Raw genomic sequence first — 20,962 nt, 5'->3', positions numbered from 1 at the left:
AGCCAAGAATGAGTCAGGCTTTCAGACTCTGAACTCTGCTGCCCTGATGCCATCCTAGGGAAACAGGCTGAGGAAATGAAGACTTTAGCTGTTCGGTGGATCCTCCAGATTCCAGAGAAAAAGCAACACGCCTCGTATCACAACTGTTACAACTGTTGGGACTGGGTAGATACGTCAGATTTGGCCCATCTGTCCCTGGGTATTGATATGTTGATCACAGATGTACGTCTGTAATCTTTAGGGTGTGTGTGTATGTGCTTGAGAGAGAGAGAGAGGGAGACTTTGTCCAGGCTGTGTGTACCAAGTTTGTGTGTGTGTACAGTGGATGATGCAGAAGGAAAAGAGTAGAGAGTAAGAGAGAATACATGCATGAAAATATAAACCAACAAGGCAGGGTGCTCTCCAAATATTCCTAAACCAGACTCTCTTAAAGCACTATCCTTTAGTTGCCAAAAACAGATTTATTTCTTGGAAACTAGCAATGCAGTAAAAGCCGACCCTCAATTTCTTATAATAACAACAAGCTTCAAGTTTGGCATCTGTATCACCAGGGACAAATTGTGCCAGGCAACCAAAGGAGTCAGAACCAGCACCCACAAGAGGCTGTTCTCAATTCAGCAAAAGATGTTCTTCTAAAGTGACTGAGGTCTTAGCTCCCGGATTCCATCCTGCCCACCCACTGAGCTGCCTTTCATTCTCCTACCAGTTCCTTCCACACTCCCTCTCTCTTTCCCCTGGGGCCAGGGAGAAGGTGACTTGTCCCTACAGACACGCAGGGACATCAGCTCCTCTACCAGGTCAATTTTCATGTTTACTGAGGATATGCCTCAAGCTGAAAATGAGCCACACCTTTCTGGTATGGACTGAGGCTACCTGATCATGCCAACATTACAAATGATTAAGATGATGGGAGAATGGAGTGGGAGAGATCTGAATGGTACAGATCTCCTCCTGTCTTCGGGATAACTTAAGCTTCCTCCAGGAGAGAAGTGTTTTATGATCAGTTTAGAAACTGTTTCTTTTCCACCTAACGAAACTAAAGTTTGGGACTTCTCTGGTGGCACAGTTGTTAAGAATCTGCCTGCTAATGCAAGGGACGTGGGTTCGATCCCTGGTCCGGGAAGATCCCACATGTTGCGGAGCAGCTAAGCCCGTGTGCTGCAACTACTGAGGCTGCGCTCTAGAGCCCATGAGTCACAACTACTGAAGCCTTCGCGCCTACAGCCCGTGCTCCGCAGCAAGAGAGGCACTGCGATGAGAAGCCTGTACACCTCAACAAAGAGTAGCCCCTGCTCGCTGCAACTAGAGAAAGCCCGCACGCAGCAACGAAGACCCAACACAGCCAAAAATACATAAATAAATTTATTAATTAAAAAGAAAAAGCATCACTCACGGCCAATACCAAATTAGGGAAACATGGGGGTGAGACTCCAGGTCCATCCACCTCACTACAAATAACTCAATTTCGTTTCTTTTTATGGCTGAGTAATATTCCATTGTATATATCTGTCCCATCATCTTCGTCCATTCATCTGTCGATGGACACTTAGTTGCTTCCATGTCCTAGATATTGTAAATAGTACTGCAGTGAACATTGTAGTACATGACTCTTTTTAAATTACGGTTGTCTCTTGGTATATGCCCAGTAGTGGTATTGCTGGGTCCTATGGTAGTTCTATTTTTAGTTTTTTAAGGAACCTCCATACTGTTCTCCATAGTGTCTGTATCAATTTACATTCCCACCAACAGTGCAGGAGGGTTCCCTTTTCACCACACCCTCTCCAGCATTTATTGTTTCTAGATTTTTTGATGATGGCCATACCGACCGGTGTAAAGTGATACCTCACTGTAGCTTTGATTTGCATTTCTCTAATGACTAGTGATGTTGAGCATCCTTTCATGTGTTTGTTGGCAATCTGTATATCTTCTTTGGAGAAATGTCTATTTAGGGCTTCTGCCCATTTTTGGATTGGGTTGTTTGCTTTTTGATATTGAGCTGCATGAGCTGCTTGTAAATCCTTTGTCAGTTGCTTCATTTGCAAATATTTTCTCCCATTCTGAGGGTTGTCTTTTGGTCTTGTTTATGGTTTCCTTTGTTGTGCAAAAGCTTTTAAGTTTCGTTAGGTCCCATTTGTTTACGTTTGTTTTTAATTCCATTTCTCTAGGAGGTGGGTCAAAAAGGATCTTGCTATGAATTATGTCATAGAGTGTCCTGCCTCTGTTTTCCTCTGAGAGTTTTCTAGTGCCTGGCCTTACATTTAGGTCTTTAATCCATTTTGAGTTTATTTTTGTGTATGGTGTTAAGGAATGTTCTAATTTCATTCCTTTACATGTAGCTGTCCAGTTTCCCCAGGACCACTTATTGAAGAGGCTGTCTTTTCTCCACTGTATATTTTTGTCTCCTTTATCAAAGATAAGGTGACCATAGGTACGTGGGTTTATCTCTGGGCTTTCTATCCTGTTCCATTGATCTATATTTCTGTTTTTGTGCCAGTACCATACTGTCTTGATTACTGTATCTTTGTAGTATAGTCTGAAGTCTGGGAGGCTGATTCCTCCAGCTCCATTTTTCTTTCTCAAGATTGCTTTGGCGATTCGAGGTCTTTTGTGTTTCCAAACAAATTGTGAAATTTTTTATTCTAGTTCTGTGAAAAATGCCATTGGTAGTCTGATAGGGATTGCACTGAATCTGTAGATTGCTTTGAGTAGTATAGTCATATTCACAATGTTGATTCTTCCAATCCAAGAACATGGTATGTCTCTCCATCTGTTTGTATCATCTTTAATTTCTTTCATCGGTGTCTTATAGTTTTCTGTGTACAGGTCTTTTGTCTCCTTAGGTAGGTTTATTCCTAGGTATTTTATTCTTTTTGTTGCAGTGGTAAATGGGAGTGTTTCCTTAATTTCTTTTTCAGATTTTTCATCACCAGTGTATAGGAATGCCAGAGATTTCTGTGCATTAATTTTGTATCCTGCTACTTTACCAAATTCATTGATTAGCTCTAGTAGTTTTCTGGTAGCATCTTTAAGATTCTCTGTGTATAGTAACATGTTGTCTGAAACAATGACAGTTTTACATCTTCTTTTCTGATTTGGATTCCTTTTATTTCTTTTTCTTCTCTGACTGCTGTGGCTAAAACTTCCAAAACTACGTTGAATAATAGTGGTGAGAGTGGGCAACCTTGTCTTGTTCCTGATCTTAGTGGAACTAGTTTCAGTTTTTCACCATGGAGAAAGATGTTGACTGTGCGTTTGTCATATATGACCATTATTATGTTGAGGTAAGTTCCCTCTGTGCCTACTTTCTGGAGGGCTTTTATCATAAATGGGTGTTGAATTTTGTCAAAGCTTTTTCTGCATCTATTGAGATGATCATATGATGTTTCTCCTTCAGTTTGTTAATATCGTTTATCACACTGATTGATTTGCATATATTGAAGAATCCGTGTATTCCTGGGATAAACCCCACTTGAGCATGGTATATGATCCTCTTAATGTGCTATCGGATTCTGTTTGCTAGTATTTTGTTGAGCACTTTTGCATCTATGTGCATCAGTGATATTGGCCTGTAGCTTTCTTTTTTGTTGACATCTTTGCCTGGTTTTGGTATCAGGGTGATGATGCCCTTGTAGAATGAGTTTGGAAGTGTTCCTCCCTCTGCTATATTTTGGAAGAGTTTGAGAAGGGTAGGTGTTAGCTCTTCTCTAAATGTTTGATAGGATTTTCCTGTGAAGCCATCGGGTCCTGGGCTTTTGTTGGTTGGAAGATTTTTAATCACAGTTTCAGTTTCGGTGCTTGTGATTGGTCTGTTTATATTTTCTGTTTCATCCTGGTTCAGTCTTGGAAGGTTGTGCATTTCTAAGAATTTGTGCATTTCTTCCAGGTTGTCCGTTTTATTGGCATATAGTTGCTTGTAGTCATCTCTCATGATCCTTTGTATTTCTGCAGTGTCAGTTGTTACTTCTCCATTTTCATTTCTAGTTCTATTCATTTGAATCTTCTCCCTTTTTTTCTTGATGAGTCTGGCTACTGGTTTATCAATTTTGTTTATCTTCTCATAGAACCGGCTTTTAGTTTTATTGATCTTTGCTATCGTTTCCTTCATTTTTTTAAAATTTATTTCTGATCTGATCTTTTTGATTTCTTCCCTTCTGCTAACTTCGGGTTTTTTTGGTTGTTCTTTTTCTAATTTCTTTAGGTATAAGGTTAGCTTCTTTATTTGAGATGTTTCTTGTGTCTTGAGGTAGGATTGTATTGCTATAAATTTTCCTCTTAGAACTGCTTTTGCTGCATCTGAGAGATTTTGGGTCATCATGCTTTCATTGTCATTTGTTTCTAGGTATTTTTTGATTTCCTCTTTGATTTCTTCAGTGATCTCTTGGTTATTTAGTAGTGTATTGTTTAGCCTCCATGTGTTTGTATTTTTTACAGATTTTTCCCTGTGATAGATATCTAGTCTCATAGTGATGTGGTAAGAAAAGATGCTTGACACGATTTCAATTTTCTTAAATTTACCAAAGCTTGATTTGTGACCCAAGATATGATCTGACCTGGAGAATGTTCCATGAGCATTTGATAAGAAAGTGTATTCTGTTGTTTTTGGATGGAATGTCCTATTAATATCAATTAAGTCCATCTTGATTAATGTATTGTTTAAAGCTTGTGTTTCCTTATTTATTTTCATTTTGGATGATCTGTCCATTGGTGAAAGTGGGGTGTTAAAGTCCTCCACTATTATTGTGTTACTGTCGATTTCCCCTTTTATGGCTGTTAGCATTTGCCTTATGTATTGAGGTGCTCCTCTGTTGGGTGCATAAATATTTACAATTGTTCTATCTTCTTCTTGGATTGATCCCTTGATCATTTTGTAGTGTCCTTCTTTGTCTCTTGTAATAGTCTTTATTTTAAAGTCTGTTTTGTCTGATATGAGAATTGCTACTCCAGCTCTCCTTTGATTTCCATTTGCACGGAATATCTTTTTCCATTCCCTCACTTCCAGTCTGTATGCGTCCCTAGGTCTGAAGTCGGACTCTTGTAGACAACATATATATGGATCTTGTTTTGTATCCATTCAGCCAGTCTACGTCTTTTGGTTGGAGCATTTCATCCATTTAATTTAAGGTAGTTATTGATATGTATGTTCCTATTACCATTTTCTTAATTGTTTTGGATTTATTGTTGTAGGTCTTTTCCTTCTCTTGTGTTTCCTGCCTAGAGAAGTTCCTTTAGCATTTGTTGTAAAGCTGGTTTGAGGTGCTGAATTCTCTTAGCTTTTGCTTATCTGTAAAGGTTTTAATTTCTCCCTCGAATCTGAGTGAGATCCTTGCTGGGTAGAGTAGTCTTGGTTGTAGCCTTTTCCCTTTCATCACTTTAAATGTCCAGCCACACCCTTCTGGCTCGCACAGTTTCTGCTGAAAGATCAGCTGTTAATATTATGGGGATTCCCTTGTGTGTTAATTGTTGCTTTTCCCTTGCTGCATTTAATATTTTTCTTTGTATTTAATTTTTGATAGTTTGATTAGTATGTGTCTTGGCATGTTTCTCCTTGGATTTATCCTGTATGGCACTCTCCACGCTTTCTGGATTCGATTGCATATTTCCTTTCCCATATTAGGGAAGTTTTCAATTATAATCTCTTCAAATATTTCTTCAGTCCCTTTATTTTTCTCTTCTTCTTCTGGGACCCCTATAATTCGAATGTTGGCGCATTTAATGTTGTCCCAGAGGTCTCTGAGACTGTCCTCAATTCTTTTCACTCCTTTTTCTTCATTCTGCTCTGCAGTAGTTATTTCCACTATTTTATCTTCCAGGTCACTTATCCGTTCTTCTGCCTCAGTTATTCTGTTATTGCTTCCTTCTAGAGAATCTTTAATTTCATTTATTGTGCTGTTCATCATTGTTTGTTTGCTCTTTAGTTCTTCTAGATCCTTGTTAAGCGTTTCTTGTATTTTCTCCATTCTATTTCCAAGATTTTGGATCATCTTTACTGTCATTACTCTGAATTCTTTTTCAGGTAGACTGCCTATTTCCTGTTCATTTGTTTGGTCTGGTGGGTTTTTACCTTGCTCCTTCATCTGCTGCATATTTCTCTGTCTTCTCATTTTGCTTAACTTAGTGTGTTTGGGATCTCCTTTTCACGGGCTGCAGGTCCGTAGTTCCCGTTGTTTTTGGTGTCTGCCCCCAGTGGCTAAGGTTGGTTCAGTGAGTTGTGTAGGCTTCCTGATGGAGGGGACTGGTGCCTGTGTTTTGGTGAATGAGGCTGGATCTTGTCTTTCTGGTGGGCAGGACCATGTCCGGTGGTGTGTCTTGGGGTGTCTGTGACCTTATTATGATTTTGCACAGCCTCTCTGCTAATGGGTGGGGTTGTGTTCCTGTCTTGCTAGTTGTTTGGCATAGGGTGTCCAGCACTGTAGCTTGCTGGTCGTTGAGTGTAGCTGGGTCCTAGCATTGAGATGTAGATCTCTGGGAGAGCTTTCTCCATTTGATATCACATGGAGCTGAGAGGTCTCTGGTGTACCATTGTCCTGAACTCAGCTCTCCTACCTCAGAGGCTCCAGCCTGACAGCCAGCCGGAGCACCCAGACCCTGTCAGCCACATGGCTCAGAAGAAAGGGGGGAAAAGAAGAAAGAAAGAAAAAATAAAATAAAATAAAGTTACTAAAATAAAAAAACTATTAAAAATTTAAAAATTAAAAAGTTAAAAAAAAAGAAAGAAGCAAGCAACCAAAACAAAAAAGAAATCCACCAATGATGAGAAGCACTAAAATGTATGCTTAAAAAGAAATACAAGAGAAAAAACCAAAATGGACTGACAGAACCCTAGGACAAATGGTAAAAACAAAGCTGTATAGACAAAATCACACAAAGAAACAAACACATACACTCACAAAAAGAGAAAAAGGAAAAAAAATTTGTGTGTATATGCATATATATATATGTGTGTGTATATATACGTGTATATATATATATGTGTGTATATATATATAAAATATATATATATTTTATATATATATAGGAAGAGAGCAACCAAATAAACAAATCTACCGATGATAATAAACTCTAAATACTAAACTAAGATAAACATAAAACCAGAAACAAATTTTAGATGCAGAAAGCAAAACCCAATTCTACAGTTTCTCCCAAAGTCCATGGCCTCAATTTTGGGATGATTCGTTATCTATTCAGGTATTCCAGAGATGCAGGGTACATCAAGTTGATTGTGGAGATTTAATCCACTGTTCCTGAGGCTTTTGGGAAGTCTGAGGTCTTCTGCCAGCATTCAGTAGGTGTTCTGTAGGAGTTGTTCCATGTGTAGATGTATTTCTGATGTATCTGTGGGGAGTAAAGTGATCTGCACGTCTTACCCCTCCTCCATCTTGAAGGTCTTGTTTAACTTTTCATACATAAGTCATGGCTCTTATAATAGTCATTATGCCCCTTGAGGCAAGGATGATGTGCTACATTTCGATAATTCCTCTGTGCACTTAAGGTATAGTAGGAATTGCACTGAACTTGGAGCTAGCAGTGCTGGTCCTCATCCCACCACTTATTGTCCTTGAGACCCCAATGTGCTCTACAGATCTGAGTTGTATTTGTTCTCTGGTCATGTAGATTGGCAAAGGAATGGGGAGAAGCATGTGCTTCAGGGAAGCAGAGGAGCCTCAGTCTTCCTCCAAACTCCACACTCCAGAGGCCCTCCTTTTCACATGCTGCCTCTCCCCTTCTGCACTTCCTCCCCTTTGAAGTCCCAAACCACTACCCCCAACATCCTTTGTCTTTAGCTGAAGATGGTATTTAAGGTGAGGGTTTTGGCCATTTTAATGAGTTACTCAGTTTTCCTACGTCTCTCCCATGTATACATGTTCTTAAACTTAAGTGGGATTTTCTACTGTTAATCTTTCTCATGTCAATTTAGTTCTTAGACCAGCCAGAAAAACTTCAAAGTGTAGAGGAAATTTCTTTCTTCTCAACAAGGACATGAACCAAAATTTTCCTAATAGTTGAAGAACTAAGTATCAGTGGGGGAAATGGGAAAACATTGGAATCATCATCATTGATCTAATAGCCCCAAATCAACTCCTTTGTCCTGCTGTTCTTACAGTTCACTTGCTCCTCATCTCTGCTCCAGCCTCACAGTCATGCCCAAGAAAGAGGATCAAACTGGGCCGTTGGTCACCATGCAGGGAAGAGTATCCTTGTTCAGTAGAGCTTTCCTTCTAGGTTTCCACAAGGGACATTTGCCAGTCTAGGCTCTTGACTTAAACCCTATTCTCCAGTTTAGTCTGTGGTGGTCAGGGTTATTTAGTTCCTACTGAACAAATCATGGTGACTTATAGTTAAAGAACCTCCTCCTATAGTAGATCTGTTTGTTTATTTGTTAATTTGTTTTCTGCAGAGGTTCTTGAAGGTTTATCACACAGCCTTCCAAAGTTCATCTGCAAATGAGGAAATGTAGGCTCATGAATTTAAACGACTTATCCAAGGTCACAAAGCTTGTCAGTTGCATTACTCAAATTTGAATGGGTTTCATCCTTTTCCTAGTTCTGTGTTTACCATCATGTTTTATCCTTTCTTTGATTTTGCAGTGGTTGTTTACGGAAACATTTATATCCCCTTGTTTCTGATTCTTGATTCAGTAAAGACTGCAAACAGTCCTTCCCAATCATGAGTTTACAGGACACAGAAATGCTGACAAAGAGAAAATGGGAAAAGTACAAAATAATCGTGGATTGGAGGGTGTCTTAGGGAAATAAATTTATGGACTATTTGGAAAAAGTATCTGCTGGAGCCTAGACATGACTTATCTGCCTGGCAGTAAAAGGAAAGAGAGACATCCAGAAACACATCCAAAAGACAGTAGGAAAGGATAGTTATTGCAAAGGTGAAAGTTAGTAATGATATAGGCTCATGGTTCAGGGGACAAAAACTATAATACAATTCTTCTTCTCCTATAATATCAGTATCATAGTTGGCTGGATAATTAAAAAGTTAGTAAAAATAAGGAAAGCATGATGCATGTGTATCTTAAACATTTCATTTTAATGGAAGCTTACTAAAATATATTTATTGGTTAGTAATTTTATTTGAACCCAAGTATTTCTCATTCAACTCAAATCTATTAAGAGGAGTGTTATGTTGCTTTTCTTCTAGAAAAAGCATGCATAATCTATTATTTTGTTTTATTTAAAATGAAGGTCAAACTTGAAGACTCTTGAAACAAGTTGGATACAAACCTTTTCTAGATCTTACATTGTGGTTTCTTGGTCTTTTAAAATTATTTTACCTGTACTTGATTAGATTACATAATTCAATTGCTTTTTAAAAGCAATTTGTACTTATTCAGTTTTTCCAAAGCATTCCACCTAGTTTTCTTAGCACCATAACATAAATTATTCTCTTTCCATGTTCATATTTTATCCATTTATATAATATTTAATTGAAATGCATAATTATAACTAAAACTGGCGTAAACAGGTTTGGGAACAGATACAACTGACTTTTGGGATGTATATAGCAAGTAGGGGGAGCAACAGTGCAAGTGTGCGACAGAGAGAGAGGCCAAAATCTCAGCCTCTGTACACTGGTGCTGAAAAGAATCTTGGACATAGAGCTTTGGGTGATGTAGAAAAGAATAGCTTTATTGCTTTGCCAGGCAGAGGGGGACACAGCTGGCTCCTGCCCTTGAAAACTCCGTGTACCAACCCGGGAAGATTTGATGAAGAGTTTTATAGCAATAGTTTAAGGGTGGGGTTACTGCTAAGATTAGGGTGTGTCCAGGGCCTTCACTCCTTTAATCTGGTCTCAGGTAATCTTCTTGATGAGCTTCCCTGGTTCCTTTAGTTTGGCCTCAGTTGGTCTTCTCCGATATGGAGAGTACTGACATCCTCCATTTGTTGAGTTTTAATTCTATTAAAGGGCTTAAAGATATTTTTGTGTGCCCTTTGGGGTGGAACCAGGACCCTGCCCCAAGGCTGTACTATTGTTTCTTGGCTGTTCCTTCCTTGACTCTGCATCCCTTCCCTTCCCTGATTAGCAACTGTTCGAATCTACCCTTTGGAACTCAGGGAAGTTCATGGAGGCTGAACAGAAGGGTTCCCTGTGCCCAGGATCCCCTACAGGGTCCTGCTCAGTTTCAAGAGTAGCTTATAGCTATGAATGTTGAGATGCCAGTGGCATTAGTCAATAATTTTTAGAGAGGATAGAAAGCATCAGTTAATTTGCCAAAGCAATTGGTGATGGATGGTTAAAGGACTTTCTAATATAGTTGACTTTATATGTTTTCCACAGAATGAGAATCAGGAAGGCATGTTGCATTGATCCTCAATTCAGATCTTCAAGAAATGTTTGCTACATAAAAACCCTCTATTTAAAGTATATTCTGAATATTAGAGTATGGCACTTATGAGCCTTAAAACTGGAAGGGACCTAAAAAATCCCAATGATTTGCATCATTTGTTACCACCAATGAACAGTTTTATTTACCTCACAATACAGAACTCTTCCATTAAAAAAAAAAAACAAAACAACTGCGATGACTAACCTCCATTTCTTAAAGACTACTGTATTATTTTTCCTTTTACATTATTCAGAACATTCATGATGACATCAATATATTTTAAAGTAGTAAACAACGATCTCATTATTTTTCCCATGTCCTATGAAATACTGAAACATAGTTCATGGATCCTCCTCCACCTTACCAACTACATAGAACGCTTTAAGCCAAAAAGTACTACGTTGAGAACCATGAACCTAGCCCAGTGCCCTCATTTCATAGTTGTGAAAATTGTAAGAAATTTGACTTTTTCCTTAATACAAAAATGAAAGCTAGACCCCAAAATTCACCTCTCCTTTAATCAAAAATCCAAAGATCCATTTCCTGCAATATTGACAATGAAGGAGGAATCCCCACACATGGAGAATCATTCAGGTATCAGAAACCCAGTTGTTCAGCATTGTCTGAGTTCTGCCTGTGTAAGTTCAGTTCTTGTTGTCAAGAAATTAACGTGGTGGCCACTTGAGAATAATTCTCAACTCTCATGATTTGGCGTCCTAATTTCTGAATAAAAACCAATCTTGAGTTTCCAGGATTTAATTACAATTTCTAGGTTTTAATAATAAAGACTCTGAAGGTTTGTTGGACTTCAAATGTCCTTAAAACTTTTTTGATGAGTTAAGTGTAAACGAATAAAAAACGTATGCATTAACTTTCCCTTGGAATACATGTGGGTTTAAAAATTAAGGGGAAAAGGACTTGGCAAACTGGCTTTGAGACCTGCCAAAACCAAGACATTTAAAAAAAATAGCTCAAGACATTTGGAGAATCCTGAAGTCTGGTAAAGTTTGTCCCTCCTTTAAAGAACAAATGAGACTGAAAATAATTTTTGTAATGTTTAAGCATGGACATTCTTGCTAAAATAATGAACATTTATAAATAGCTTGCTATTTTTTATTGCATACACACACACACAAATACATACAGAGGTACACATACAAATATATTTTGGCTTGCCTAAGTTCAAACATCAGTGAATATCAGCCTTACCTTGTTCCTCTTAACATTAACAGTATAAACAAACAGACAACAAAAAAAAACCCCACAAATACTCAAACACATATCACAGCATCATATTTGATATGGTGGGGCTATTCAATACTGACAAATCTTATTAAGTAACTATTTCTAATGATTTCCCATTACCGACCCCAAACACATGAACCCTTAGTTTCCATGCTTTCCTTTCCCCAGACAAATCTACTTTTCAAAGCTTTATTTCCCAATTCCTCCCTATGTATACTCATTCTCCAGCAATGTGACATTAATTTCCATCACATTACTTACAAACACCTATCATTTCCACCTTCCCTTATTGTTCCTCTCTGTCTAAAATGTCACTCCATCTCCACCTACAAAAGTCTGAACCATTCAAAGTATACGCTCAAATAATACTTCCTCATGACCTAGTTCATTATTTGTGTAGTCTTGGCAAATCTCACCAGACTAGGCCCCTTTAAAAAATTGTTCTAAGTCTGTATCTTGCTTACAATCTCAGTTCAAATCTCTTGGCATTACAGAGGTAAGGGGATAAAGGATAAATATTCCCAACCATTTCTCCAATCTTACTGGTTCCAACTGATTTGAGGAATGGACCTGAGGATCCAGGTACAGATCAAATACAGCATTAATTTCACCACTGCTGAATCTGGACTGATGAAAATCACATGGCTTGCTCTGCTTCTAAACCTGATTTTTTCAGAATCCAATGATATGTGGCAAAACATATTATTAGAAGAAACTTGGAAATACGTCGTCAAGATATTCATAATTCTAGGCACTACTTGGGCAAATGCACAGGGTCAAATCAAATCTTTTCTGTCCAGTTCTGATGCAATAACCCCTCCCCTGGTAATGGATTACAATGGATGAGAGTGGAAATGGTGCCTGGCTGGGTTTTCTACAGCACTTGTAGGGAGTGGAAAACACCCTTCCTTGACATAGAAAGATCAACAATTAAATAGTCTTTCCCCAACCAATACAGGGCTACCATACTGAGGTTCCTGTCTGCCTTCTAGCTCTGTCTTTTTTTCTTTCTCTTACAGATGCTCTGACCCAGCCTTAAGCTTATGGGTCCTTGAATAAATCACATTTTCACTTATAATATATTTATTTTTAACAAATATGTCCTTTGAAAATGTTCTCTCTGTTTTGGAAAACTCCTCTTGTCTATCTGATACAACTATTCATACCTGGAAAACTCAGCTCAGAAATTCTCTTTTGTAAACATTCACTGAGCCTCCTGGCAGAGTTGATTCATTTTTCAGTGTATTCCCTCGGTAGCTTGACCATATCTTTGATAATACATAATGCACTGGCTTACAGTTTCTACCTACAATTTTCCTCCAGATGACTGTGCACTTCCTATCATCTGGGTTTGCTATATATAATCAATACTTAATATAGTCAATCATAAATAATTTTTATTTAAATATGGGTGGGTCTACTTGATAGACTGGCTTCTCTCATCAGGTCTGCACTGAGGATTAAATGGGTCTGACCCAGCAGGGGAATCACTTTATGCAAATTGGCTTGTGGGGGTGAGGGGAGACTGACAAGGTAGGGGATGTAGCAGATACAACATAGAGTTCCTTGCTTCAAGAAACTTGTCTACGGAATTCCCTGGCGGTCCAGTGGTTAGGACTCGGTGCTTTCACTGCTGGGGCCCGGGTTCAATCCCTGGTTGGGGAACTAAGATCCCTCAAGCTGTGAGGCGTGGCCAAAAAAAAAAAAAAAGAAACTTATAGTCTAGTATGCCCATTAATTTTATCATGCAGAACTCATGGTAGATAATCAAAAAACCATAGTGCTTACCCTGCACCTGAGTAAAATTTATTTTGGTAATAAAAGGCTTTTCAATCATTAATTGTTTTATCCACTGAATACCAAAAAATGTAAATATCAATCAAAGTTACAGCTACCCCCTTTCCCGTTTTATCGCAGGCCTGCAGCTGTCCAGCTTTCTGCTATGGGAGGCCACGTGGTTAATTTGTTCTATTTTTGTTTGCTGCTTTTTGTGAATCCAGGATTCTGATCCTTTGGGATTGGAAAGAGGCTAGGAGAGATAGAAAGAGCACCAGAGCTCTTACATGATTAATATTGGCATGAACTGGTGTCACAGCTTCTGAATTTTGTTGGTATTTACAGCTGGCTCTTTTATTGGGGGATTTGTACATTATTTGGAGATACCCCCTCTTATCACTTTGATCTCCTACTTGCAGCTTTCCTGATGATAATCATACACTCAGCCTAGCTGGTCACATCTTTTCCCTTTGGACTTGGTTTTTGTTAGACCACCTCCCTATCTTTCACAGGTAATGGAAATGAAGTCATAGTCATAGTGCTTTAATAGTTCTAGTACTTAAGTCAACTTGGGTTCAAATATACGTTCATCACTTTAGTGACCCTGGACATATTACTAGATCTTTCTAGGACTGAGTTTCTTCATCTGTTAAAATGGAGATCATTATAGTATTAGCAAAAGATTGGTTGTAAAGGTTCACATAATGCATGTCAAGCACACTGTAAGTGTTCAGAAGTGATCTATTATTATATATCATTTTTGTTTTTTAAAATTACTGTTTCTAAATGGAGTACTTGTTTTCTATCTAAAAATAGAAAGCATTTAGATAAGGAACAGACTTTCTGCAAAAGTACAGACAACCAGCCTCGTGGTCTTAGACCATTTCGTTCACTTTTTAAAGCCTTGACCATGAGACAGGCTGTAGTTCGTGTCACCTCCTCATTCTTTTTGAGCCAGCAGCTCCCAGGATGTTCATTCTGTCGTGAAGGCAGAAGTGCAAGAGGCCTCGTCTAATCACAGGAATGCATCTGCCCACGTTATAACTGCTAACATTGCACTGGCCAAAGCCCCTTGGCCAAGCTCAATATCAGTGGAGTGGCCAAATGTGTTCTACCAGCTCTGGTGGGAAGTGCTACAAAGTCATATGGCAGGAAGCTCGAATGTATTCTTTCATCAAAGGGAGGGGGTAAGAATTGGGAGCAGTAATACAATCTACCACATTGACACCACACTGACTATAGAGTGCTCAGTAAATAATCCCTCCTCTCTTTTGTATTATAGTAAGATATCCTGCTCTCTTCAAAGAATCATCTGAGGTCGAATACATCTTCTGCGTTGTTAGTAGCTAGCTAGTTACTAAGCTAGGGCTGACCAGGTCAGGGATGCCCACGAAACTATAGAATGTCCTGGTGTGAGTTGTCTTGTATGAATATATATCGGTTGTGAGGTGATGGCAGAAGCCAGAAATCATGCTGAGAAGGTATGATTGAGTTAAATGTAAGTTAGTAAGCACAAAATTAAACCGTGGATCAAAGAGGCATAAACAGGAAGTAGTAATCAAGATGGGGAACCAAAAGATCCAAAAATAGAAGAGCTAGGAGTGAGGAGTGATTTGGGTCCAATAAGAAGTAGCCAGGAATGAGTATCTTGGGTATTTCAAATATCCAGAAGCCACCAATCTAGTGAAAATTGAGCATATTTATATACATAAAAGGACTTACTATTTACTGAGCACCTACTCCACCCCTAGCTCTGCTCTAGGCACTTTATATACATTTTGTCTTTCCCCATGAAATTGGATTCTTCTATAAATCTCAACCTTGTAAAAATGAAACAGATTTAACTATTATTTTTTATCAATATTCAGGAGGAAATTATTTCAAAACATAACTCTGAATGATTAAACAAATTATTTGAATATTCACTTCCTGCTTTTTCCTACCTAATTCATATAAGTTCATTCACATGTGATCTATTATTATTTTAACAAATCCTGAGCACAGTTACATCATGTAAAGGGGAAGGAAGAAGCAAAATACAGCACTTACTCTGACCCATGCATAATTTCTCTTAGTTCTCCTCGTATTACAGCAAAGTATTGATAGAGGATCTCCGTTCCTCATACCCCTTCACTGACAGGGAAGCTCAGGCTAAGAGAAGTTAAAGTAATGTCCCAAAGATCGGACTTTAAAGATTGTGAAATTTTCATTACACCAAAATATCAACTTCTCTGAGAAGGTAATATTCTACCTACTAAATGCATCAAGAGTTGTAGTCTATGTCAACTGGACCTTCATATATAAAGAGAAGCCAAATATGGTTGGGTAATCTAAACATCCCCTCTCCAGTTTATAAGCAAAACCCCAATGGCTCTCCATTATCAGCTTCAGTTTCACAGAGAGGTAGAGGATACTGCAATTATAAGCCAAAGATGTTTTTCCTACTCATGCCCTCCAATATGCATCTTGGATTCTCTGCATCACTGACCAATAATTGTTGATAGTTGGCATTTATATAATCTCCCCTGTAATCTCAGATTTTTCCTTAGCAAGTAGACATTTCTTGAATGAGAAGTCATTACCCCCATTTATGCCTGTTTTTGATACTTTCTGGCCAGTTTAAAGACTTTACTAGAATTCAGGAAATGAAGTGTTATTTTTAATTCCAACAATGAGTTTTAGAATTGTGTATCTGTTTATCTTCAATGCATTGTCTGAAGATTGAATTCATCCTGGGGGAGGGCGGGTATTTATTTATTTATCGGTAATCTAGTAGTTTAGTAAAGTGAAACACCTGGAATTTCTTCTGCTACTAAATGGCTCTCTGGAGAGCAGTGACAGCTTCCCAGGAACTCATTTCCAAAGTGCTTAGATTTTAGAGGAATTGGGTTTATAATCAGTTCTTATCATTACTAAGAGATTTCTAGAAGATTCTTTTCCTCAACAGTGAATTCATTTTTTTTCTCCTTAGAGGTACATTTTAATTTGAAGCTTCCAGCAGCAGTTCACTATAAAGGAAAGGGTTTGTATGGCTTTGGGGCCAGACAGATCTGTGTAGAAGTTCCAGTTCTGTTATCTGGTATATTGGGATGGTAGACTTAAACTGTCTGAGCATTAATTTTCTAATCTGTAAAATGGGGATGAGAATACTGAACTCATAAGTTTGTTGTGGGGATTAAATTAGACAAGGCATGAATAACACTTTGCAATGTAACTAGAGGGGAGATGTTCAAGGTAGGAGAGTTGAGAGGTGATGACAGTCAAGGGATGTTGGAAATCTCCTGATGTAATTATGTATTTCCTACCTTGATGGAATCCCTATATCAGAGGCTACTTTCAGTGTGAAATGAAGTGATCCATTGATTTACATTTAGCTGATGTTCCTGTGTGTTATAGGGGCTGATTAGTTCTCTTCCGTCCCTCACTAGACTCCCTCCTTGAAGGTGCAAGAGGGATGGTTATGTGATTTTTGCTATAAATGCCAAAGGAATAACCTTAGTGTCTTATGATATATTGTTACTTCAGTCCTAGAACAGATTCAATAAATAATTTCAGCAAGGGTTGAAACGTTATTAGGATTAGATACTTCTACCCTTAAATTGATTAACAGGGCTAAGTAATATGACAGCTGTAGTGGATACTGTAGTACACCAACCAGATTCCCTTTCAGGGCTGAGGCATTTATTCCCCCATCTGCCAGGTGTGTTCCTCACTGTTGGCTCGCAGGTGAGTCTCTCTGGGAATTGCCCTGGGAAGCTGCTTTACTTAAATATTTGTTAAGTTCACGTTCAGTGGTGGTTGTGGCTACAAAGGTCTGGCTCCCTTTCCTCAATAGAAAAACATAACTGCCTAAAGTGAATCCATTAACACTTGGTATTTATATCACTTTTGTTCACTTTCTTGTAAGGACCGCCCCCCCCCCCCGTGCTTTAAGCATGAGAATATATTAATGACCCATAAAATCTTTGGGAAAAAATGTCAGTGAGCACAGACCAATCAGAGTTCAAGAGCCTGGGCTGAAAAGTTCACAAGTTGCCCAAATAGGAGGACTGATGGCACTTGGGAAGGCACCAAGGCAGCTATGTCAAGTACTTCTCTTCAGTTACTTAATTCGGATATTTACATTCTCTATGTCAAGTGTAATTCTTCTCCGTGCCATCTTTTAGGATTGTCCTTTCACACTTCTTCACCTGGATAACTGCTACCTATATTAGAAACTCCACTCATGAGTCACTTCTTCCAGGGAGTCTTCTCTGACTTTCAAAGACTATATTAATTTCTGCTCCTTTATGGTATTTATGAGATATAGGCCTAATGCTTTTGATACATTTACTTTGTTTTATTATCATTTCAGTCCTACTAGAAGTGTGTTCTTATACTTAGAAACTTTTGTCCTGTAAATGGAGCAGTTATATTTACAAATCGTATTTGCTCAATCAGTATTTGCTAAATTGAACTGAAACATAAAAAGGCCAGTTTTTACTATCATTTCCATCTTTAACTGGCTGAGATGAAAAAAGATCACTTATGGCTCTACCGAATAGCAAGGAGTTGAATATTTTTTTAAAATCTCTGGAATCCTGGGTTTCCATTCCAACAGTATGCATTCAGCTATATGAGACCCAGACGGAAGGCTTTAGAGAGAAAGAGAGAAAAAGAATTTTTCCACTAGGAAATATAGAAGGAGATCATTCTGCTCAGTTGAGTGGCTATCACCTTCACAATTCTATAGCAAAACACAGCTATATGAGATCCTTCTGAAAATTGTTTTATGAAACAGTGAGCCAACATAAGTTCAAAGCTCTCTTTTTCCTTCCATATTATAAAAGAAGATCATTATTTTTTCTATTAAAATGTTTATTTACTCAATTCTTGAAGACATTTACACTTTTTCTGTCCTAAACATTCTCAGGTCACTTTGCACGTTATTCACGTCAATTATGCTGAATTTTTAAAATCTGGCCTTGGTTATACATCTCAGGCCTTTCATCACAAGTCCCTCTCTGTGAGAGTGGGTACTTTAAATAATCTTATTAGGGAAAAGAATAGATTGAGTGGTTTGAATTATAATTTCCCAACAGATTTCTAGTTCAAATAAAACTGTCTTTGGTTTAAATGTGGTTCTTTTTGTGCTATGGCAGGAAATAAGAAGGGACACATTTTTAGAGCTAAATATGGTGGATAAAAACCCACAACATTTTGAAGAGACATACTAGTGCAACTGATTTATTCTTTAGATCAAGAGACGAAGCAGTGAAGTAATTAGCCCAAGGTCATATACCTACTTAACCGCAGACACATGACCAGATCTTAGATGTTATTATTTTGCTTTAAAGAAGCAACTATAATTAACTAATAACTCTCTAAGTTTTTCCCAAGGTCAGAAAATCTTGATTCAAATTCTAGCTCTGCTGGGAGAGAGTATCATGGGAGCTCAGACTAATTCAGTTTCTCGTCTACAAACTGTGGTTTTCATACCCATTTTGAAGAGCATAGTAAGTGCTCAATAAAGATATGCTAAATCTGAAAGCTTATAGGCGTGGCTTTGATAAAATCACATTTTGAGATTTCAGATCTCAGGTATTCAGTGGCATCAAGAGAGATGTATAACATTTAAGTCACCAGATAAAGTTCTAGCCTTCTCCCCTCCTAGTCAACTGATGCAAGCCAGTGAACCTCAAAAGTCCTTGGTTCTTGGTTGCAATAGGATCCAAATTTTCCTCATGAGGAAACAAATCCTGAGGTTCTCCCGGGTGCAAAGTCAATATATAGCTACATATATCCTGTCAAGCTGTGAAATCATTGGCTCATCAGCGAGAATAACTCTGAACAATGGGAATGTTATTTGCAAGACGTTCCTTGACCCAGAATCAAGCTATTCCTTGTATCTGTCTTGGAGGTTTATAGAAATGCTACTTTCTTAAAGTAAATCCAGAAATCTGTGGATGATTTTTATTGATTGAGTGCAGGAGCTTGTGGCTTGGAGCAGATCGTGAAACACTGACTCCATCCTTGGATGCTTTGCACAATCCCACTGTTCTTGGGCCAGAAACGATTGCCTGATGGGTTGCTGGCTGCAGCAATGAGGGAAATCTACTCATTTAACTATTTCAGGCAGAAGGAACCTGCTTCTGTTTTTTGATATTGTGTTTGAGAATTCAAGGCCAATTGTGCTCTTCTGCTAGAGAAGCTGTCCACTATGTGAGTCTTCTAGGAGGGTTAAATTTCAGTTAAATGTCACAGGTCTCCAGTTTACTAAGACCTACATTAACTTATTTTATTTTGAGATGTAAGGTATATACACTAATGTGCACAACTTTTAAGAGTGCACATTGATGGTTTTATGTGTGTCTACACCTATGTAACTACTTAGCTCAAGCAAAAGATTTCCAGGACCCAAGGAGTCCCTTCCTCTCACGCCCCCTCCTAATCTCCCTGACACACACATCCAGGTAACACCTTTTTGGCTTCTGTTAACATGGATTAATTTTGCCTGTTCCTAAAATGCATGTAAGTGGGATGCATGTAGAATGCACTCTGTGTCTGGCTTATTTTGCTCATTAATATGTTTGGGAAAATAACTCATTTTATTATTGTGCACAGCAGTAGTTTATTCAATTGTGTAATACCATGTTGTTGTACAAATAACAGTAGATTTATTAATTCTTTCACCTGTCTGTTTGGATTGTTTCCATTTAGGGGATGTTATAAGAAAGCTGCTGTAAATGCTTTTGTTCATGTCCTTTGGTTGACCTACACGTTTATATCTCTTGGGAATTGCTGAGTCATAGGGTAAAGCATATACTTTAAGAGATGCTGATAAAGAAGTGTTTCAAAGTAGTTGTACCAATTTACACTCCTACCAGAAATATATGAGGGTTTTAGTTTTTCTACATCTTCAACCACACTTTGCATTATCAGTCTTTTAAATTATTCTGTCAACTCTAATTCCAGTTCTGTTTACGTTGTCAGAGGAAAGTTAACAATGTGTTCAACAGTACAGATTCTACACCCGGTTGCTTGAATTTAAATCCTAGGTTTTTACTTGCCACCTATGTGACTTTGAATTATTCAACCTCTTTGTGCTTCAGTTTCATCAACTACAAAATGAGGCTAATAGGTATGCTCACCCTACAGGGTGGGCTCAAGCACTAAATGAGTGAGTACTGTATAGCTCTTAGAACAGTGCATAGCACATACCATCAGTGTTAGGTTGTTTTGTATTTTTTTTAAAGTAATACAGTCACATGTTTCAGCATTCAAAACATACTCAGTATTCATTAACTTTAAAAAATCAAAATAGTTATTGCCGGGCTATTATTTAGGTATAGTGGTCTCTCGATATCCACAGGGGATTGGTTCCAGGACCCCTGTGGAAACCAAAATTTAAAGATGCTTGAGTCCCTTATATAAAGTGTTGTAGTATTTGCATATAAACTATGCACGTACTCCTACATACTTTAAATCACCTCTAGATTGTTTATAATACCTAATACAATGTAAATGCTATGTAAATAGTTCCCAGTGCGCGGCAAAATCAAGTTTTGCTTCTTGGAACTTTCTAGAATTTTTTTTCTGAACATTTTCCATCCATGGTTGGTTGAA

This window comes from Delphinapterus leucas, chromosome 17 (assembly GCF_059928025.1).
Source record: "Delphinapterus leucas isolate spDelLeu-1000000601 "Yukka" chromosome 17, BTC_Dleu_Yukka2, whole genome shotgun sequence".
Lineage (NCBI taxonomy): Eukaryota > Metazoa > Chordata > Mammalia > Artiodactyla > Monodontidae > Delphinapterus > Delphinapterus leucas.
Note: the sequence above shows the minus strand (reverse complement) of the source record.